This window comes from Carlito syrichta, unplaced genomic scaffold (genome assembly GCF_000164805.1).
Source record: "Carlito syrichta isolate Samal-C Ts95f unplaced genomic scaffold, Tarsius_syrichta-2.0.1 Scaffold314329, whole genome shotgun sequence".
Taxonomy (NCBI): Eukaryota; Metazoa; Chordata; class Mammalia; order Primates; family Tarsiidae; genus Carlito; species Carlito syrichta.
Genome location: NW_007258425.1, coordinates 60,328 through 84,692, shown reverse-complemented (window position 1 = coordinate 84,692; position 24,365 = coordinate 60,328). Strand labels below are relative to the sequence as shown.

The 24,365-nt window shown below is 36.7% G+C and overlaps 1 pseudogene; it reads right to left on the bottom strand.

Annotated features, from left to right (window-relative positions):
• Nucleotides 1–255: 255 nt before the first annotated feature.
• LOC103273986 lies at nucleotides 256–23,365 on the bottom strand (annotated as a pseudogene).
• Nucleotides 23,366–24,365: the final 1,000 nt, after the last annotated feature.

Genomic DNA, 24,365 nt, shown 5'->3' with positions numbered 1-24,365 from the left:
ACTTGGCACCTGAGACAGGGGATTCTGCCTCCTCAACATGGGACCTATTAACACGCCTTATTGTGAATAGAACTAATTACTAAAATTGGATTCTAACCAAGCCACCCTCAGTGGCTTCTCTACAGAGTGCCAATCCAATTGAGCAAAGGACAACCACAGTTCTGTCGAAATCCTATTTTCTTTCAAAAGAAAGTCACTTGTTCATTTGTTCGTTGCCTCAGACTCCCAATTGCATCTGGTGCCCGTGGACCAGAATTATTTGTCCAGAAGGTGACCTTCGCTGCTGTGGCTTTCTCCCGAAAAACGGCTTCCAACAAACATGCGGCAAGCCGAAGGGCCAGGAGGCCCAGCCAAGGCCTGTTGGTCGTCCACCTCCCAGATGTCGGAGCCCAGAGACAGAAGGTGATTGTCTCCAAATGGCCTCATCCTCCGACACTGCAGGAGAGCGGCCATGTGGTAGACACGACAGGCCCCCGCGCTGCCAAGGCTGTGCAGAGTTTGCCATGGGGCCAAAACTTAGGAGAGAAACTTGCCAAATTCTGACAGAAAAACTGAGCTAAGCTCTTCCTGTGCTTTGTCTCAATTTGTCTTCCTGGAAAATGGGGCTGTTTTGCTTTTTCCTTATTCCCAGATTATGCAGAATAATGTCCTTTTGTGTCCGTTCACATTAGTGCTGTCAGTCAGCAAACTCTTATGATGCATCACAGTAGAGGTACAAGAATAAATAAGACCCAGGCCCTGTCCTCAGGGCACTTGTTGGCTTGTAGGCATGTACAATAAAACTTCTTAAGGTCTGGACTGCCATTACAAAATGGCTCCTCACTCTCCATCCCACTTGAGCACATCCCATTGTCCCCACCTCCACGCCCTTATGTGTGTTGTGACCTCCACCTAGAATGCACTTTATTTCTGAAGATCCAGATTCTAACTCTACTATAAAACTGAGCTGGGAAGAACCCTTTTCCATGAAGCCTTACCTGAAAGACCCCCATGAAGCCTAAGCTGGTCATTTTGCCCGAGAGCCATCGCTTTCCAAAAGTTCCACATAGTATTCTCCAAAACTTTTGGTCCCATTTCAAGTTTGTTTTCTACATCATGCCTAACATAAAGCCAGATGCACAATACGCTCTCAAAAATATTTTTTAAATGAATAAATGAAAGGGAGAGACGAGGAGAGAGGAGGTAAGAAGGAGAGACAACAGAGAGAAGCTGAGACAGAATGAACCAACCACTCCAAACAAGGATCCCTCGGAGACAACCAGCACCATCCCAAAAGAGCCAGGAGAAGCAGACAGCCTGTCTATTTTAGGGAACAAGCAGATCCCATCTCTGTTGCCAATGACTTTCTGAGTACGCAGATCTTTCTGACCAGCTTTGACATCCAGTCACATAAGGAGGAGTTGCAGCCTTTCCCCTTCGTTCTGAAATATGTGGCAACCCAGGGACTGTGACCAATGAGGGATGCCACCGACACCAAAAGAATCCAGAGGAAATCACTGCAACCTGAATGTCAACGCTACCAGCCCTATAGGTTTCCCAGTCTATCTCCAGATAGCACCAGGGCTTGTTCATTTTGAAGTAATAATAACGATGGTCCTCAGTTGCAGCACAATTTTCTCTGGGTGTTTCCAACATGATTTCAGAAGGTTACCCTCAGAGCTGAAGCAGGAAGTGGGGAAGCAGCGACACTACAGTGTGGACGCTGAGAATCTTCCACAGATTTCCATTTTATTCCAGTATCAGCTTTTTTGCACTTCTTTGAGCAATTACACACCACAAAACAGCTGTGAGGTAGGCAGAAGTGGTGACCTCACCCAAGACACAAGAGGATTGTCATCCAACTGGCCCCAGACCTCAACCTCACCCAAGACACAAGAGGATTGTCAACCAACTGGCCCCAGGCTTTGCTGCTCTACTAATCATTAAATCAAGGCCTCTCCACAACCCCTTTCTGCCTGCTGTAGGTTAGTCCATAAGCCACTGGCAGTACTTCTCAGCTGCCAAAAGCATTTCTATATGTCTTCTTGATGTTCCAGGCTCTCGAAAATCACTGCCTGGTTTAGTAGAGAGAGTTCGCGGTGTTATTTCCATTTTATAGATGGGAAGTGAGAGACTGAGAGGTTAAATGCCTGGCCCAAAGTCACAAGCAAGTAAGTGGGACCCAGTGCACCTTCAGGACACTGTCTTTGAAACACTCTCTTGTGCATTTCTCTCTCAAATCACCCCCTTCCTCTTCCCAGTACTTCCCTGGTGCCCTGTGAGTACCTCCAAAGGAGACCTTTCAGCCTTTCATCTGTCTCTTCGGGTGGACCCTGGCTTGCCCTGTTTTATTCTCAGCTCATGGGCACAGTGTCTGACTCTACTGATCCCGAAACCTATAGCACTAGAATTCATTCCCATCCAAAAGTGCCAGTGCTGGATGCAAAATGTATTATAAGTTCACTCTAGATTACTTGGAAAATAAAGATAAGTATTTTTAAAATTATAAATACAAATCTCATGACCCAGAGACAATTACAAGTTACATTTTGATGTATTTCCTCCAGCTTTTCTTCCATGAATAGGTGTTATATAGATTGAGATTATAAATGATTTAACATTGGAAAATAAACATTTTTCCTTCTTATCATATTTTTTGAAATCTTCATTTCAATTTCCAATTGAAATTTATATTCCAATAGTCAAATAAATTCCAGTATCATAATATTCAAACACAGATAAGCATCTTAATTTATTTAGCCTTTCTTACTGTTGATTATTTAAGCTATTTCTGTTTAATTGTTATCAATAAATCTAAGATTAACATAGTTGTGAATAAATCTCTGTTCAAATTTCTATTTCTTTAGGAAAACTTCTAGAAGTGAAATTATCTTGAGTCCTTTATACATTATTATTCAATTGTTTTTTTGAAAGAATATAACCTGAGATTCTTTTTTATTTATTACTAACCTGAGGTTCTTTAAAGTGACATCAGATAATTAAGAATATAATACTGAAAAGGAAGCTTGGGAGTTATCTACCCAAAATCAAACCACTTTATGGATGGGTAATAAGGTTCAAGAACCACTCTTAAAAAGTCATACTGATGTTAGGTCAACATATTTGAAAGTAAATTAGCAAAAAAAGGTTCAGGGAAATTGCCATTCTTAAGGGATAGTCAGAGTCGCTAAATACAAAATAAATGAGCTGAAAACATGGGTTACGCCCATCTGGCCAAGGGCAACAAGTTCATGCAATGAAACTCTTTGTTTCGAGCTATACAGTCCTCCCCTTCTCAATAACTATAATTGGTTCTTCCTCTGCCTCCGTCTCTCAAGGGAGTTGCCTAAAGTTCTAATATTCCTACTCTGACTCCTGGACAAATTATTAGTCAGCAAATATTTTAGATCAAGAAGCTTTAGCTGAGCACCTACGAGGTACCAAACAGTGTGATAGGTATTGAGGATTCAGTGGTGAGCAAGAGATGCTGATGTCAGAAATCAAACCCCAAATACAGAAAATATAAATGAAGAAAGGTCAATTAAATGCTATAATTTAGAATTTCAAGGTAAATGCTATAATTAAATAAAACGGGACAAGATATATTAGCACATCCTGGGGAGAACTGCTGTGTTTATTTATTTACTTATTTATTTATTGGAGTCAGATTCTCACTCTGTCGCCCAGGCTGGAGTACAGCGGCACTATCATGGCTACCACAGCCTCAACCTCCTGGGCTCAGGAGTTCCACCTCAGTCTTCCAAGCAGCTGGGACTACAGGCACGCCACCACACCTGGCTAATTTTTAAAAATTGTTTGTAGAGATGAGGTCTCGCCATGTTGCCCAGGCTGGTTTCAAACCCCTGGACTCTGTCTGCCAGCCCTCTCACCTCGGCCTCCCAAAGTGCTGGGATTATAGGTGTGAGCCACTGCGCCTGACCCACCTGCTGAATTTAGAGTGGTTAAGAATAACTTTGCTGATAAGGTGATGTTTGACTCAAGACCCAAATGACGAGGAACAGCCACTGAAAGATCTGGGGGAGCTGTCTTATCCAAAGACTCAGCAGAAACAAATGACCTGTCCAAAGTCCAGAGAAAAAACAAACACAGACAGATAGAGGGCAGAGGTAGGCAGAGGCCAACTCATGCAGGGCCTTGAAGGCCACAGCAAGCACCTTGGATTTTATTCTGGTCACAGTGGAGAGCCATTGGAGGGCATTAAGCCTGTGTGCTGTGCCTTCTACTTTCTGGTTGCTAGGATCACTCATGGTAAGGGTGTAGAGACCTGAGGAAGGCAGCCTGAGAACAAAGGCACCCCAGAATCGCGGAGTCTTGTATGGAGGAGAAGGAAATAAAGGAGACTGACATGTGTCTCATCTAGGGAGGAGGAGAATCAAGACAGTGTGATTTTCCAGAAGCTCAGGGTAGAAAGCGTTTGAAGAAGGAAGGTGTTACCAACAGCATCCAACACAGTTGAGAGGATGGGCAAGGTGAGGACATTGACCACAGGCTTTGGCAAAATGGGGGCCACACACAGCTTCGAAAAAAGTTCATTGAAGTAGTTGATATGAAAAACCTGAATGCAATAGACTGAGGAGACAAAGGGATAACGAGCAGAGCTGACTCTTTCAAGTTTTGCTGTGAAGGATGAAGGACAGTAGAGAAACAGGGCAGTCACTCACACAGAATGTGGGTCAAGGGAGGTTTTATTCCATCCAGTGGAACTTTCTGTCATAATGTGAATGCTCTGTATCTGCTGTTGGGTGCTTGAAACGTGGCTGGTAGGACTGAGGAACTGGATTGCCATTTCATTTCATTTGAATTAAGTTCAAGTAGCTACTGTTTTGTGCAAGTGAGTTCACAGTCGTTCCTTTGAAGAGGGATATTAAGACGCATCTGTATGCTGATAGGAATCATTGCACGAGTGAACTCAATGGGTAACTGAGTCACTCTGGATTCTGGGTTGCTCTTTCTGCCACCTCTACCCTGACATCCTTAAATCTATTGCTGTTTGACTCATAGCTTGCATTTTATAAGAAGAAAAATATCCACCCCTTACGGTAAATTCTGTGGACCATTATAGTTCCAGGTGAGTCACTTTAACCTCTGTGTACCTCAATCTTCCCTTCTAGGACAGAAAGCCTACAATAAGAATACCTGCATTCCATTTTCCAAGGAAATAGGAGACAATGTCCTTGGTGGGTGGGTCTGGTTAGACTGGCAGTAGGATAAGCAGTTAAGACACAGGCTTTGGATACAGCAAGCTGTAGAGGTTCAACTCCCAGCTCTTCAATGTACTCATGTGAAGCCTTAAATGAATTACATGAACTTCTCAGACTCTCAGTTCCTACATTTGTTAAATGGGAAAAATAGGAGTCTAGGGTGTGGTGAGGATCAAATGAGATCATGCAGGCACAGTGCCTGCCTAGAATACGTTAGGCATTTAATAAATGTTACCTATTATCATTAATAGCAGGCGTTAGGGAGGCCACCCTGGAAGCACCATCATGTCCCCAATCTAGTGTTGATTTAAGGAAGCTAATGCCTTTGTGTATTTGTTTATCAACTAAAAAGTAGGTGCATGGTTTGTATGACACCAGGATAGTTTGATTTCCTAAACCAGGGATCCAGGATTAGGAAAGAGTGTCTCTGATTTGCAGCCTGTGGCTCCTTCCAGAGAGCAACTGCAAAAACAGGAGGATTTGGAGAGCTTCTCCAATAAACATTACCTACTATTGCGTGACTTGCTATTTTTCCCAGACCCTTATCTACCAGCCCTGCCCACATAACCCAAGAGACTTACTGATAATTCTGTACCCAGCAACCAGGCCAGCAGTCATCTGCTTAGAACTTCAAATGAATGCCCCCAGATCCGCCTACTTTCTCCACATAGTGCTGCAAGATAAGTCCTCCTTGCTCCCGATAAAGGCTTTGAAGAACATCTTGCCTGTTAACAAACAGCTTTTGATTGTGCCTGAGTTTGATCTTTATTTTGTCCTTATTCATCAGCCCTCTTTAAATGGGTCCTTTCACACTTGTCAGATTAGCCTAAAGGAAGCCCTCTGAAACAATGGACCCAATTCTCCCTGGATGCAGGGACTGAGCTCTCAAAAGACCACATAGGGTCTCCTGCAGTGCTGTGAGTGGAAAGAGGGGTTGGTGATGCTCCCAACACCAGTGAAAAGTGAATTAGGCTAGCTTCAAAAGCAGTGACCTGGGAAGGGGTAGAAACAGAGACACAGCCCACTGTCCTTTGGTCCAGGAAGACAATTCTCACTCTCTTCCACAGGAAACTTGCTTCCCTGAGACACAGAGCAGCTTCTTCCTGGGAAAGCTAAAGGTCATCATTAGTGCCTAAAACACCCACTGCAGAACAGGAAACCAGCCAGTGTAATTTGGAGGTGTGGAGAGTATACTGCCCCCCAAAAGCTGGTGTGTTTCTGAAATTATTCTGTTGAGACATTTTTCCTTTGGAGAATACGCTCTCCTTAGCATCTCCCATCTTGGCAACCGGCACACAGCCCAGCCTGGCCCATTAGGATCCTATCCCTCTGGACACTGATTGGTCTAGTGAATAACTCATAACTCGTGCAGGACCAATCAGCATGCAGAGTTCTATAGGAGAAAGACAGCAGTTGAGAAGAAGATATTCGTATGTCTATCTTTCTCCTTTAAAGGTCAATTAGCCAGGGTCTGTCTGTGGAGTTGGGAGATGAAGAAAGATACAGCCCTGAAGACATAATTTGAACCCCTGAATGCAGCCGTGCCTAATGGCTGAAGTTTTATCCACCCCTTTGGACTTCATGGCTGTGTCAGCTAATGAATAAACTTTTTTTTTGCTTAGGCTAATCTAAATTGGTGTTTTGACACTAAATGTATAAAGCTGAAATAATAATATCCAAGGTTCCTTAAGAATTTGTAGACTCTGGTCCAGATGGCTTTCCAGCAGAACTCTACAAGACATTCAAGGAGGAGCTGATACCAATCCTACTGAAAGTATTCCAGGCGATTGAAAAAGATGGAACTCTCCCCAAATCATTTTACGAAGCCAACATCACATTGATACCCAAGCCAGGTAAAGATCCAACAAAGAAAGAGAACTACAGGCCAATATCTTTGATGAACATAGATGCTAAAATTCTCAACAAGATCCTAGCAAACCGGATTCAGCAACACATCTCAAAAATCATCCACATGACCAAGTAGGCTTCATTCCTGGGATGCAAGGTGGTTCAACATTCGTAAAACCATAAATGTAATAAATACATCAACAGATATCAAAACAAAAACCACATGATCATATCATTAGATGCAGAAAAAGCTTTTGATAAAATCCAGCACCCCTTCTTGATAAAAACCCTTGAACATCTAGGCATATGGGGAACATACCTCAAAATAGTAAAAGCCGTCTACGAGAAACCCACAGCCAGCATACTCCTAAATGGACAAAAATTGGAACCAATTCCCCTGAACACTGGAACTAGGCAAGGATGCCCACTCTCTCCCCTCCTGTTAAACATAGTATTGGAAGTCCTGGCTAGAGCAATCAGAGAAGAGGAGGCAATCAGAGGTATTCAAATAGGAAAAGAGGAAGTCAAGTTATCTCTCTATGCAGATGATATGACTGTGTACCTTGAAATCTCAAGAGAATCTGTCAAAGGCCTCCTTACATTGATAAAGGCCTTTGGCAAAGTCTCAGTATACAAAATAAATGTACAAAAGACAATCACATTTCTCTACACCAATAATAAACAAACAGAAACCCAAATAAAAAACACAATTCCATTCACAATAGCCACAAAAAAAATGAAATACCTCGGCATCTTCCTCACCAGAGACGTGAAAGACCTTTACAATGAAAATTACAAAACACTGCTCAAAGAAATCAAAGCTGACATGAACAAGTGGAAAAATATCCCATGCTCACGGGTCGAAAGAATCAACATTGTGAAGATGTCCATCTTACCTAAGGCAATCTACAAATTCAATGCAATACCCATTAAATTACCAACAACATTCTTCTCAGACCTAGAAAAAGCAACACAGGAATTCATATGGAAACACAAACGTCCAAGAATAGCCAGAACAATCCTCAGCAAAAAAAACAAAGCAGGTGGTATCACAATACCAGATTTCAAACTTTACTATAAAGCTACAATCATCAAAACAGCTTGGTATTGGTACAGGAACAGGCATATAGATCAATGGAACAGAATTGAGATTCCAGAAGCAAAACCTCAATTTCTCAACCAACTCATCTTCGACAAAGCCCCCACCACCTACCAATGGGGAGAGGAGAACCTATTCAGTAAATGGTGCTGGGAAAATTGGCTGACCACATGCAGAAGATTGAAACAGGACCCCTATCTATCCCCATGCACAAAGGTTAACTCCAAATGGATCAGAGACCTAAATGTAAAACCTCAAACCATAAGAACCTTAGAAAAGGAAGGAAATACTCTCATGGAAATCGGAACTGGCATCCAATTCCTGTACAAAACCCTAAACCCACAGGACTTAAGAGAGAAGATAGACAAATGGGACCTTATTAAACTGACAAGCTTCTGCAAAGCCAAAGAAACCATCAAGAGAGCAGGGAGACAGCCTACAGACTGGGAAAAAGTATTTGCCAACTCTAGGTCTGACAAAGGCTTAACATCCTGGATCTACAAGGAACTGAAACGTACTGAAAAGAAGAAAACAAACAACCCCATTATAAAATGGGCAAAAGACATGAACAGACACTTCACAAAAGAAGACATTCGAGCAGCCAACAAACACATGAAGAAATGCTCAACCTCACTAATCATCAGGGAGATGCAAATCAAAACCACACTGAGATACCACCTAACTCCAGTCAGAATGGCAATTATCAACAACTCAAAAAATAACAGCTGCTGGAGAGGGTGTGGTGAAAAGGGAACCCTTCTACACTGTTGGTGGGAGTGTAAACTAGTGCAACCTCTGTGGAAAGCAGTGTGGCGATTCCTAAAAGCTCTAAAAATTGACCTTCCATATGACCCTGCAATCCCCCTACTGGGAATATACCCTGAAGAACACAAATCACTCTATAAAAAAGATACCTGCACACGTATGTTTATCGCAGCATTGTTCACAATAGCAAGAACCTGGAAACAACCATGCTGCCCATCAAAAGAGGACTGGATTAAAAAATGTGGTACATATACACGATGGAATACTACGCAGCCATAAAAAAGAACAAAATCATGAATTTCACTGCAACCTGGATGGAACTAGAGTCTATAATACTGAGTGACCTCTCACAAAAACAAAAATCCGAATATCATATGTTCTCACTCATATAATGGACCTTGAACATCCAATGCAATACTATAAGAAAATGACTGATGGTACTGGGAAACTATGGGGGGAAGGGGGATGGGATTAACAGTAGCAAATATCTGTCAGGGGATGGGAAAACACTTTTTATTTACAGGGTGCCTGAATGAAACGTCATTGTACACCTAACCCTTAACTGTGCCCCACAAAACCATAATAAAAAATACTGATTAATGAAATAAAAAAAAAAAAGAACAATATCATGGACTTTGAAGCAAATTGGAAGGAATTGAAGATTATCATATTCAGTTGTCTATGACAGAAACAAATACTTGAATACTCCATGTTTTTACTCAACTGTGGGAACTGAACATTATCACATTTGCACAAAAGAGGGATTGGTAGTTGCATAATCAATAAATCAAAGGAGATTTTGCTCTAGTTTATCTGTGCAATATATCAAAGTGACGTGTAACAGGCAATTTGAAAACAATAGAAATTTATTTTTCACAGATTTGTGGACTGGATGTGCAAGATTCATAATCATGCTAGTTTAGTGTCTGCTGAGGTCTGCTCTCTGCTTTCAAGATGATATTTGTCGCCGGGCTCGGTGGCTCAGCCTGTAATCCCACGCCTTTGGGAGGCTGAGGTGAGTGAATTGCCTGAGCCCGTGGGTTTGAGACCCGCCTGGGTACCGAGACCTCATCTCTACAATAAATCAAAAAATCAACCGGGCGTGGTAGCGCATGCCTGTAATTCCGGCTACTCAGAAGGCTGAGGCGGAAGGATCACCAGAGCCCAGCAGGTCGAGGCTGCGGTGGCTGGGAGCGGCCACTGCACTCCAGTCTGGGCGACAGAGTGAGACTCCAACTCAAAGCAAAACAAAACAAAACAAAGAAACATGATATTTGTCACTAAAGTCATGGCTAAAGGCAGAAGGGGAAAAAAAAGTGAATGCTTGTTTCTTCCAGTACTTTTTAAAGGCACACATTTATTCATGATGACAAAACCTCATAATTTTGTCATGTACCATAAGATTCACCTCTGAATACCACCACAATAAGGATTAACTTTCAACATGAATTTTAGAGGAGACACAAACATTCAAACAATAGGAGGAATGTTACATTTCTTCACGGTTTAACAAGGTTATTCTGTAAAATGCAGGGCACTAATAAAAGAATATTTAAAGTACATTAAATAAGCAAATTTGTATATTATAAAGTAAACAATAAAAATAGTGAAGATAAAGTTAATAAATTGGAATTTTAGAAATCACTAATTTTCAATTCATATAGTCTATTGCTTTATAATTAATTATATTAAATAAGATATTTCCATAAAAATAAATATACTATACAATGGAATGACTTTAGTATATAGAAATAAAATTGTTTTATTTTAAAAGATACCAAAAATTTAATAATAAAAATAACTGTTTTCTCTTTCAATGAGACATTCCTTTAATATAAGCCTAAAGAAAAATTTAAATAAAACATGCAAAGATATACCATGGAAAAGAAACTCAAATAAAACTGATGTAGTTAATGTCCTGTCATAATATAAGAGAAAAGCATTATTGCAAGTGTAAAAGCATGTTTCTAAAAAATATATATTTATACCGAATCATTAGTAATATTTTTTAAATAGTTTATATGGAATATTAATACAAGCTCAACATAGAATTGAAAGAAGCACCTAAACAGGTCCTCAAAAAAACAGAGATTTCACACTTTTCTCTTGCTGCTTATAATACAGACATTGCAGTGAGCCTATAGAAGCCTTAAGCTAAACAATTAATCAATACACATACGAACACAGACATACACTCTCTATGCAAATATCAAATATTTATATTTTCAAGTTCATATAAAAGATTTCCAAAAGTACACTACAATATCATCTTGCCAAGCATTTTAATATAAAAATACAATGCTGTATTTTTAAGGCAGAACCATGACAGCCAAGCTTTACCTGTTGATACTTGAATACAGTTACTCAAATTTAATATTAGTTAACTAAAAATTAGTAACTTTTAAATTACTTCCTCAGTCACAATAGTTACATTTAGACACAGACATAGAATACTTCCAACTTCACAGAAAATCTTATGATTATAAGTTATTTAAAATATGTCATTAACCAAACATTTGAAAACGCAAATGACTTATAATTCAGTAATATATTTATAAATAAATTAACTCCTAAAATATCACAATGAATATTCATATTGCTATAAAATCCCATGAAAATACAGTCTTTCTTGTGAAAAACAGATTTTCTTAAATGTATACACAACAAAAGACAAAAGCAGAAATTGAATTATCTAAGAATTAATCAAGGAAATTTAAAATGGGAAATTTGATATTTACTGCCAGTATAAATGAGTAAAGCTATAGAAGGGAAAAAATTAAAAGTACACAATTATGCCTTTAAACATAATTACAGTGGGGATATACAACAAGCAAAAGTATTTTTATTAAAAAAACTATAAAATTGTGATAAAATATTGACAAAAAAATCAGATAAGGCACAGATTTTGTTTCTGAATTAGACAGGAGAAATCGTTATGGTTTTTATAGATATCAATCATTATTGATATTTAACTATATTCAGTATACATTTTAATATCCATATAGAATTTAATCTAGAAAATAAAAATTATCAAAATGCAGTACCACAAACAGTTACTTAGTACAGACTTCACACATTGAAGAAAATAATTTTGTTATAAAAACTTTTCTACAAAAATTTTATAGGATCCCCAACATAATTACCACTGAATAAGACCTTTTATAAATAAAACAGTAGTTAAAAAAATGCTTTTAGTGTACAGAAAGAAAGCGGACTGCCTTCAATACAACCTTGATAGCAAAAGATTTGAATAAAAACAAAGTTTCCCGTGAACAGGGATAAATAAACAAATATTACCTTGAATATAATATATTCACTGATTTATTTTTAAAGGGGTAATACACAATAACAATTATGATTTTTTTTAAGAAACGCAAGATTGGTTTAAAATATGGAAGAAATAAGTCCTAGCAGAGATTCATATCTATTAACCCAGCACTTTAGTAGGTTCTTGTAGGAGGATTGTTTGAATCCAGGAAACCAAACCATCCTAGGTAACATATCTCTGCAAAAATTAAAAAAAAAGGAAAAAATGAAAAAAAAAATTACTCCTTGTGGTAGCATGTAATATGTTACCAAGTATTAAGGGGATTGAGGAGAGAGGATGCCTTGAGTGCAGTAGTTAGAAAATGCAATAAGCCATCGTTGTACCACTACAGTCTTGGAGGTAGAGTAAGACTCCTTAAACAAAAATATGAGAATAAAAGAAAAGAAAAAAAAAAAACACTTTGAAGATAATCTGCTGGAGTTCAGCTCCAGCAGGTTCAGGGTTTCCCAAAGGATGAACGGCATCAGCGAATGAACGGGTGGACACAGATCCAGTGCTTGTGTGGTACGGCTCGTTTATTGCCAGTAAATCTGTGATTTATATACCTTTTTATTACATAACCTTTTGGGTGACATACATGAAAAACCTTTTCTTGACATTACTCAAGTTTTCCAAAACAGGTTTCTTAAAACATTAATGATGGTCATGTGCAACCTTCTGAGTATTATTCTCATAGTTTGCAGTTAGGTGGACAGTCATGTGAAACCTTTCATGAACTCTTCTTATTTCTAAACTATTAGATACAATTGTTTTCCTTAAAGCTATGAAGCAAAAAACTTATGCGATTATCCCTTTCAAGCTAAACACACTCAAAACACAAAAACACTATTACCCTATACTTGAATACCCATGACCTTTCAAAATTAAGCGTAATCTACGTATTAAAACTAATATCTAATCTTTTCCTAGAAATCACGTAACAGCAAAAGTCAGCCTGCTCTATATTTAACTATGGCCAGGTACACTCTAACAAATGCTTTGTGCCACAAGGAACTAAACTTTTATTTGTGTAGAAAAACAAATCTCCAAAACACTGACGTTTCTTGGGGTCCTGCTAGTAAAGCTGGCACAACAATTTACAATTGTTAGGCCACTGGCAGCAACCCCATGTCTCTCTGACTTGCCTCCAATCAAGACCAAAAGATTCCAGTTTGTTTCTAAGGAGTTCATGATATCCATAGTTTTTATCTACAGTTCCTTGGCAAGGAAAGTGGGTTCCTGCCTGGACATTCACAGGTCAACCCTTCAGGACCCCTGTAATGCTAGCCATAGTTTCTTAACATAGTGTTGGGGATTCCCCTTAAGGGGGTATAAATTTTGTCTAGTAATCTAGTGGGGATTTCTGGACGTGATACTACAGGACGGACTATGATTTTTCCTCTCTGTGAGTAGATAAAATTCCCTGCAATCCTCCAGAGTCCTTTTTCTGTGGTTGTTGAGTTAACCACAGTTTCTCAGCCTCTAGGGTTTCCACCAGCAGCACGAATAACAAAGCAGGAGAAGCAGAACCACCGCTTTCCCAGAGGTGCCATGCCGTTCGGGGTCGTCAGTCTCCTCGACCATGTCAGAAGGCAGACCTTTGCGGTAGGTCCCCAACAATAATCGTAGTTTACATTGTGAACATTATATGCCGAAAACACATTGATAAGAATAAAATAAATGTAATATCATTAGATAAAAAATCGATTAGAAAAATTAGAATATGGTTATATTCCTTCGAGAAAGTTAAGATGATAATTTCTAAACATAAATGAATTTTGATTACCAAACAGGGAATAATGCACAGAATATGCATAGAACTTTTATTGTGCCTTCTATTTATAAGAAATAAACACCTCACAGTGAAACTATTTCAAGAAAGAAAATCATTACACCTAGATAGAGATAATAAAAGTGTAATTATTTACAGATAAAATAGCTGATTATTTAGAAAATACAGAACAATCTATATTTGAAATTACAGTGTTAATACATAAAATCAATGAAGCAACTGAATATACGATCAACGTGCAAGCTTCATCAGTATTTACACTTGTAGCAACACACATTTCTAAAATAAATTTTAAAATAAAGATGCCATTTACAAAAACAAGAAAGTAAAACACCTATATTACTGTGTGACTTCAAAACTAAAAAACTGCAAAATGTGTGATAGAGAGAAATTAAAGAAAATTTAACATTGAATCACAGCCCGAATTTTGTTGAAGTCAACACTACAAAGATCCATAATCTTTAAAAATTATGTGACAGATTTATTGCAGTCCCAAATGTAAATCCCATGAGAGCTTTTTGATGTCATTATTTATTTATTTATCTCCAAATGAGTAATATGCCCACTTCATATTAAGATTAGAGAGGCACATCTGACATATTCATGTGAAAGCCAATTATCCCATTTATAAACTACAAAAAGTGAGCATTTACTTTTTATTTGATGTGTCATGTACATAATATAAATTTCAGCCTCTTAAAAATTTTAATATATTCATTGAGTTCCAACAAAGACCACTATAAAAAACAAACAAACAAACATTGTATCTATTGGCAGTCACTTTCTAATTCACCTTAAGTCCTTAACCACCGCTATTCTATTTTCTGTCTCTATGGATTTGCCTATTCTTTTTTTTGTTTTGTTTTGTTTTGTTTTGTTTGTTTTGAGTTGGAGTCTCACTCTGTTGCCCATACTGGAGTGCAGTGGCCGCTCCCGGCCACCGCAGCCTCGACCCGCTGGGCTCTGGCGATCCTTCCGCCTCAGCCTTCCAAGTAGCCGGAATTACAGGCATGCGCTACCACGGCCAGCTGATTATTTGATTTATTGTAGAGATGAGGTCTCACTGCCCAGGCGGGTCTCGAACCCGCGGGCTCAGGCCATCCACTCACCTCAGCCTCCCAAAGGCGTGGGATTACAGGCTGAACCACCGAACCCGGCTGGATTTGCCTATTCTTAATATTTCACACAAACAGACTCATATAACATGTAACTTTTAGAAGGGTGTGATGACACAAATCGAATGTCCAGGAAAGGAGTCAGGCACAACAGCAGCAATATCTGCACTTGGTAGTGTGTATATTATTCTTTAGTAACTCATTTTGAAATTTAATTTCATTGCTGAAACAAAAAACATAGTTCATTTTCAGACTTATGTGATCAAAATACTATTTTTATTTCAAAAAATATAAAATTACCTGATAGACTCCAAACTCAGGGGTTTGAATTCTGAAACGTATGCTTACAACCATATAGTTGTGAAACTCCACATTTGTCTACCTCAAGTAGTTGTAAGCATATCTTTGCACAGTTGCATTGAGCAAAATATTCTTTTATCCTGTAGTGAAGAAAAAGCAACAGTTTATTTTATTTTGGGGCAACAATCTGTGAAATAAGATAATTATCCATGTTTTTTAAGAAAATAATACCCTTAAAGAGGCTAGAACATTTATCATATTATAATAGTCGGTTATTAAACAAAATATAAGTCTCCCCCATACTTTGAGGGAGACATCAACTCCAGTGGATTCCTGAAACCATGAATAGTGCCAATTCTCATACGAATAAATACTGTGTTTTTTCTCTACATACATACCTGTAAATTAGGCACCAGAGATTATCAATACCCAATAATTTAATATAATAATTATAGCAATATGCTTACATCATTACTCTTGCATTTGAGGCTCTTACTAAGTAAACTAAGCACTTATTAAGTAACACAGCACTATGAAGACAGTGGATCTGATAACTAAATGACTATAAGTGATGGACGCTAAGTAGCATACACAGTATGGATACTCCAATCAAAACAATGATTCGTGTTTCAGGTGGGAAAGATCAATACTACCAAAGATTTTATCATGCTACTCAGAGCAGTTCACATTTAAAACTCCTGAGTTGTTTTTTCCTGAAACTTTCTACTAATACTTTTGGTTGAGGTTGATCCTGGGCAATGAAACCACAGAGAGGGAAATTGAGGTTTAGGGGTTGTACTGTAGCACATTATGTAATATTTATTTCAACACTGTATTAAATTCCAAAATCTTTCCTTATGTCTAAAAATCAACATAAGCTTATTCATATTATTATTTGAATTTATTCCTTCTGTATATTTTTTGTCTTTATAGCACTGTTCCAAAAAACTTACTTATGTTTGAACATTGAGCCCTTTATTGACACTCATGGATGATCACTGCTGTTACGGAAGACTCCAAGCCATGCTTCACCTACGAGAGAGGTCAGAAGTTTCTCACAGAAAATGAAATAAATTTCCATGTAAGTAACCATTATGATAGATTGTATTAGCTTTAAAAGTACAAATAGTGTATTTTTCATAAGATCTTTAATTTTTTTAAACAATATTCTAAACTTAAAAAAATTCTGTAGTGCCTACATTTTTTGTGTAAATTCAAGGTACTCAAGCATGTATATGTTGCCTTGTAGTGAAGTTCAGTGAAGTTCAGGGTTGAATTTGTAGTAAAGTTCAGGGTTGAAGTAAAACCATCATCTGAAAAATGTACTTTGCACTCATTAAATAATTTCTCATACCTCACCGTCCTCACACTCTCTGTCCCTTCAGTGATTTCAAATTCTGTATTTCACTCTTTATGTCCATTTGTTCCCATTATTTATCCACTTACTATGAGAACATGTGGTATATGATTTTCTGCTTCTTATTTGTTTCACTTATGTTAATAGCCTCCAGGTATATTCCTGTCACTGCAAAAGTCATTTGCTCTTTTGGGTTGTGGAGTGTTTCCCACAGTATGTGTCTGTGTGTGTTATTGTGTCTGTGTGTTTGTGTATATATAAACACAAATACCTATGGTGTATGTGCATATTTATGCGTAATACATTTTTATTCAAAGATTTTTATTCAAGCGTTGTTAATGGGCACAGATTGCGTCCATATCTCTGATGTTGTGCATAATGCAAGAGAAAATGTATGAGTGTTGTTTTGTTTTTTTTAATATTATTGTTTTTCATTTTGTAGACACCCAGTAGTGTGATGGCTAGATTAAAAGTAGTATTGCTTTTATTTTTGAAAAATCTCCAAATTGTTTGCCATAATATTGTACTAATTTACATTCCCACCAACAGTATATAAATTCTGATTTCTCCACATGCTTGTAATCATCTGTTATTGTTTTCTCTTTGTTCATAGTCATTTTGACTGGCGTGAGTTGGCATTTCATTGTAATATTCATTGTCATTTCTTTGATGATTATTGATGTTGAGTATTTTTATATGCTTGTTGGCCATTTTTATATATGCTTTTGAATAGTGTTGATGTAAAGAAACTCTTAAACGTTTAACTTAATTTTATCCTCCTTCTCAAGTTAATTTTAAAAAAATGTGATTCACATAATTTAATAGTCACCTATGTTGTCAAAAATAACAGCATGAATTTGTCTAAGTTTCCAGTTTGTGCATCCATTTCTCAGATATTGTGCTAAGTCAATATATTTTTCACAGATATTCAGAGTTGTGGTTTAGAAGTGGCTTAAGAAATTGCCATCAAGAAAATAAATGACATATGCTCCAAACTCCTCTTTACTTGTTTCTTAGAGGAACCACATCATTTAAAACTATATCAGCCCCCATTTTTAACTGATTTCCTTTTTATTGAATATAGTGTTCCAAGACCAGGTAGTATATATGCATTCTCTGCATTACTCCCTACTACATTCAACTATAAGCTATAAAACAAATAAAAAACAGAAGCAAAGGAGAGCTGGAAATGGTGGAAATAGAAGGTTGAGATGGGTTCAGTGGCCAGTACTTTGGGAGGCCGAGGCAAGAGGATTCCTGAGCCCGCAGGTTCGAAACCCACCCGGAGAAGTTGACGAGACCTTGTCTCTACAATAGATCAAGAATTAGCCAGGCGTGGTAGCATGTTCCTGTAGTTCTGGCTACTTGGAAGGCTGAGGAGGAAGGATCACCGGAGCCCTGCAGGTCAAGGCTGCAGTGGGCAGGAGCAGCCAGTGCACTCCAGTCTGGGCGATAGAGTGAGACTCCAACTCAAAAAAAAAAAAAGCAGGCTGGAGTTCATAGAAGCACAGGCCATCATACTCTCCTCCCAAGTTTTTGTTTCCTTTCCAATGTAATAACAGCTGTTGGAATATGTAAACCATTCTTCTGGACAACTACAATTATGTGCTGAGGAAACATTGCAAATTACTATCAAGAAACAGTATGAATACTTTAAAATGAAACAATGTACAAACTCTTGTCATATATGTACGTAACATATCTAGATATGCTCACAGGATGTACACATAATTAAAAACCCACTTACTCATACACGTACACACTGTAAAGAGACAGTCTCTTGTCCCTTAATTGTGTTCACACATGAAGCAAACCAACAGACTAAAGGCCACATTACACACATCTTGAAATCACTGAACATAAAAGTTTTTTTAAAAAAAGTACTTTTTATAAAAGTAAAATGATTTATCTCATGATTTTATAGCAATAAGAATTTGCAACAAAACAAAATAGGGTATAAGGATTTTGAACGAGTATTTAAATTTATTGCTAAAGAAAAGAAAATATGTTCTTATAATCTTTATTTACAGACATTTAGGGCTAAATTTTGTAATTTATTTTCCCTCAACAAATCTCTGGCTATTTTTGCATGGCTAAAGATTAATACAAAAGATAAACTCTTATTATCAGAACTTTGGAAATCATTACGTACCTTTCTGAGTGCATGCATTTTGGAAAGAATTGGTCTGCTTCTGTGTTGCTGTAGCTAGAAAATTTAAAATAATCTTTTATTAAAAAAATTAGTGTCAGCTGGGCTTGGTGGCTCAGCCTGTAATCCCGTGCCTATGGAAGCTGAGGTGAGTGGATTGCCTGAGCCTACGGGTTCGAGACCCGCCTGGGTAGCGAGACCTCATCTCTACAATAAAATCACAAAATCAGCCGGGCGTGGTAGCGCATGCCTGTAATTCCGGCTACTTGGAAGACTGAGGCGGAAGGATCGCCGGAGCCCAGCAGGTCGAGGCTGCGATGGCTGGGAGCGGCCACTGCACTCCAGTCTGGGTGACAGAGTGAGACTCCAACTCAAAAAAAAAAAAAAAATTAGTATCTGAATAAGTCATAATGATGTTAGTTTCTTTGAATTTGATAACTTAGGCCAGATTTGGAAGTCTAATTAGGAAGGCCGAACCTAGTGGACTGCCTGAGCCCGTAGGTTTGGGACCAGCACAGGCAACTCATCTCTCCATTAAACAAGATAAATTAGCTGGGTATGGTAGTGTGCACCTGTATTTAGGCTACTTTAGAAGCCTGAGGCTGAAGGATCATCAGACCCAGTATATCGACGCTAGGGTGGCCGTAACCATGCCACTGCACTCCAGCCTGGGCATTCAGATATTGAAAATGTAGGATTGTGCAAACAAAAAATATATGAAGTAATTGAGGTTTGGGAAAAATATTTTAACAGTATAAAGAACCAATTCACCATTTCATACAGTACTTGATTTAGCCACTTTCAAAAATTAATTTCTACTTCTCAGTAAGGTTTTTCAACTTGCAAAACATGTGAACCAACCCCTCATCCTATAAAATAGATTATGTTGAGTGGAAGTAAATCATCAATTGTATATATAGTTTATATATATAAAGTACAGACATAATTAATTGCAAAGAGATAAATTGATATGAGTCTAATATCTATATACCACATTCTATAAAATAAATAATGCTTTCAAGTGAAAGACAATGTGAGAGTAATAGTTTTCTTAGAGTTTGCAGTCACTGCAAAAGTTTATGACCATCAAAAAATGGTGGTACGTGATACTCAGTACCCTAAAAGTTTTCCTTCATGAAAAAGGTGAGAAATATCTGAGAAATACATGATCAGAAGTAATAAGACAGGAAGCACCCACAAATGAAGACAACTGATCTTTAATCAGGGAGCAAAGGCCATTCAATGAAAAAAATAAATTGAACTTAGTTAAAATCAGTCATTGTTAGTTGGCAAAAGACAGTGCTAACAGAAAGAAAAGATAACCCCGCAGACTGCGAGAAATTTTTTTCAAAGCACATATATGGTAAAGGATTTGTATCCAAAATATACAAATTATGCTTACTCATACACAATAAGAAAAAAAATTAAAATGAGCAAAACATGTGAACCCAACTTCATCATATAAAATATACAGATGGCAAATATAAAAATGGATCATTATATATCATTAGGGAAATGCAAATTAAAACAATAATGAGATGTCTCTACACATCTACTAGAATGGCTAAAATCTTTTACAGCAGAATTTTATAAGATGCACAAAGAAGCTGTACTAATCATACCTCAAATTATTCCAAGAAATTGAGGAGGGACTACTTTTTATGATAGTAAAATTTATTCTCACTTATCATACTATAGCACTAGAAAATTTGAGTGAATAGACAAAAGGAGAGCAGAGGAATCTCAAGTGTGAATTTCTGCTTATTGTTGAAGACAAGGAAGTGTTCTATAATTTTTATTTATTAGCATTTATAGCATAATTTTATTATTTCCCCCTCATAATCTGTTATAATTTTGAGTGCCTAAAATAGAGACAAAGTGTAAACTATACTTATTCCAGAAATTTGAAAATCAGTATGTTCCCTTCTGGGTTCTTGTTATCAGAGAAAAATTATTCTGCTCCAGTATTACATTAACTATAGAAATAAAAGTAATATTTAAAAATTCATACATAAAGAATTTATAATAATTTTAGTGTTTTACCTTAAAAATATGTCACATTAAGAATTGAAAAATTTGAAATACAACTAAGTTTTTTAGAAAACGTAATGAAATAATTAGATCTTTGTAAAAAAAAAAAAGAGCCTGAAACTCCAAACCTTATCATCTGCTGCAGTATTTTATATAACCACTTTCAGAAATGAATATGCATTTTTAATCATGTTTTAACCTTGAAGCATGTCTTAATATTATTAAAATAAATGCAATATTATATGTGTGTATAATTACATATATGTATAATTTAAACAACTGTTTTTTCCAATGATTATAGTTTGAAAAACTCAAAGTATTTTACTTTTGGTTAAGTATATACTTTAAAATGAGAGCCCATTTTCGTAATATGATGAAATGCTTAGATGCATGCCAATCAATAAAATGTTTGTACTCTTAACAATCATGCAAGAATATGCTTACTGGAAATAAGAACTATTGTTTTTAACACAGAAGCCATCAGAACAATACAAATTATTGCCAAGATCTCAGCAGTAATCTTTTTTGGAGGTGATGGCAAATCTGCACAGAAAGAAATAGAAAAACATAGAAAGGACAGTAAAATTAGAAGGTTTGCATAGGAGAGAACACACGTGTGCAAAAAATTACACACATGGATAAACTCTGGTTTGTAAACAAATATCTGCCACACTAAGCTTTCTCTCAAAATAAAATGTTTTATTTTTAGTAAATACAAGGCTCTGTTATTTTTTGATCAAGGCCTACAAAGTTAACAACACCTGAATAAAATTAGTCTTCATATTTCATATTAAAATGTCATAGTCTGACTCTGAGCTCTGATACTATGAATAAAAAATATTCCCTGATCTTTCACATGACTCTGCTCTCCAACTGCACATCCTAGAAGAGTAATATTGAAGATTGACTAAACATTTTACTGCTGGAAGCCACAATCCCTAAAGAGGCAAAATGGAGGTTACCCGAAAATGGGAAAAACGCTGACTGGGAGCAGAGCCCCAGTGGGAAGCGGCCATGCTGGAGGCAGAGCCCCATGGATCCTATTGAAGGGCTCCTTTTGGTCTTAAAGGAATGCATGCTTAGGCTTGAAAAACACTTCCCTTGATAATTAAAACAGTTAGCTAGAATGTGCAAGGATGTGGAATTAACAGCAAACCTATGTAAAGAAATGTAAAAAGGGCTCAACAGCAAAAAATTTCCCTCCAAAGGGATAAGAGAATGTTTTTACTACCCCCTTTCCCATGAAAATTTGCAACCTTTAGCTAAAAAGGAAAAGGTACTTCCTCATACCCTTTATAAGTAACAACATTGACCATTGTAATTGATGAGGAAGTGAGAAACTGAGACAGTGTCTCCAAAACAGGTGTTTTCGGAAAAAAACAAGTCACAGACATGCCTTTTGATTTAAGAAATATTATAGTTTAATTAGAAAGAGGGTTACAATTAAAATAAGGATTAGAATTAAATAAATAGCAGTTATAAATGTTTATTATAGATGTAGGCATTAGTTAAATATAAGGAATAGGAAATAATTAAGTTTTAAGGTAAACTTAAAATTATATACACTTAATGTAGGTTTAAAATTAAATACATTTCAGTTTAGAAGATTAATTTCATATATAAGTGTAGATTTATACATAAGTTTTGTTTAGAAATGTAAAATAGATGTTAAGAAAATAGCAAGTAATATAGATAAGGCAATTAGAATTAAGAAAGTTAAGAATTCGTAGTGGGTAAGATAAGGGTGGTTATATAAAAGAAAAAACAAGTCAATATATTGCTGCTAAAAAGTATATATAAGGGTAGAATTAAGAAATAGATTAGTAAAGGAAAGAAATAGAATAGCGAAGGGAAGAGATTCAGTTGGCCTAGAGGTCACAGGATGTAGCTGATAAATTCTTGGCAGCTGGTATTTTGTTACACCACCGGTACCAGGAAGGAACAAAATGAAACTTGCAAAGGTCAACTTCCCCATAAACAAAAGAAAAAACATGATGTAAACATTTAATGTGTAACATGGGATACATTTTGTGGATAGGGGGGTCAATAAAAAAACTATATAAGCTTGTAAGAATTGAATAAAAATTGGCAGCGTCTTGAACTCTCCCGAGGAAGAAGGATCCTGTCGTTTTCGTCTTTTTTCTTTTTCGCCGCATCCCGATTCCCCCATCTCAAGCCCAGACTCTCTCCTGGAGCTTGACTCCAGCGTTTTACCTTTGTTGTGGTAGGTCATGTCTTCCTCTTGATGATCCAGAGAAGCATTTTGAAGGTTTAATTTCATGTGGGTTTTGTCCTGTTCAGTTACTGAAATGGAGCATTCAGTGACCTTAGGTTTTGTTTGCTGCTTCTTTGGGTCCTCAGACAGATTAAGTTGTGAGTAGGTTCTTCTTTGTTTCTTCATCTCTGTAGATATGTGATGTCAGAGACTGTGCTCTATGGTAACTTTACTTAATAAGTTAATAAATGACTTATAAAATGACAAGATCCCTGATATAGTCAAACGGTATATCCTGGAGGCTAGTGATAATATTTATTAGCAGGCAAATACCGTAAAATCTGATTCCAATTTTCTTAAAAGTTCAACAAAATGATCATGATAGAGTAAAGAAAAATTATTCTACATTAGACATAATATTATTAGTGGGAGCAAGAAATTAGTGAAGAATAGTGAGTTAATGACTAAAAAATTAAATAAATTTAACAGTGTCTACAGAAATATTATAACACCATTAGAATACCTGGGATAAAAATTGAAATACTATATTGGAAAAAAACACACTAATTTAGTGACAATTTTACATTTATTAATCGTTGAAGATTTAGTGCTATAAAATGAAAGAGCAATATGGGCACATATGGTAATTTCATACTCTAAAATGCATTTAGTTAGTGACTTACATTAACATTCAAACTTTAAGAAATACCCTATGGTGTCAAAATCATAAAGAGCAATTTATTGTGTAAGCAACTGGAAATATTCTCGTTAAGTTATCTAGACATTGAGATCCAGAATTATTTCTGTCATTGAAATTTATATGAAATCATTAAAAATTTAATTACAGCCTATAAAATAATTCACTAAATAGGAGTCTGTTATATCAGTGTGATGCATCATTTTTTTGCAATGTTTTCTCAAATTTTAAAAACCTTCAATTAGTTATTAATAAGTAGAAAGAGATAAGTAATTTTTAAAATGTCACCTAACTAAAAGTAGGAAGATCAGAAAAAGTACTTTGAAACAAAAGTTCAATGACATGTGAACATCAAAAGAAAGACTTCAAATCATCCAGTTTAATTTATTAATAAGTTTTAGATAGAATTTTATTAAAACTAGCTCATGTTTATTTTTACTAAATATAAAACTCCTTTCATTTACCTAAAAATATGTATATAAATTATAC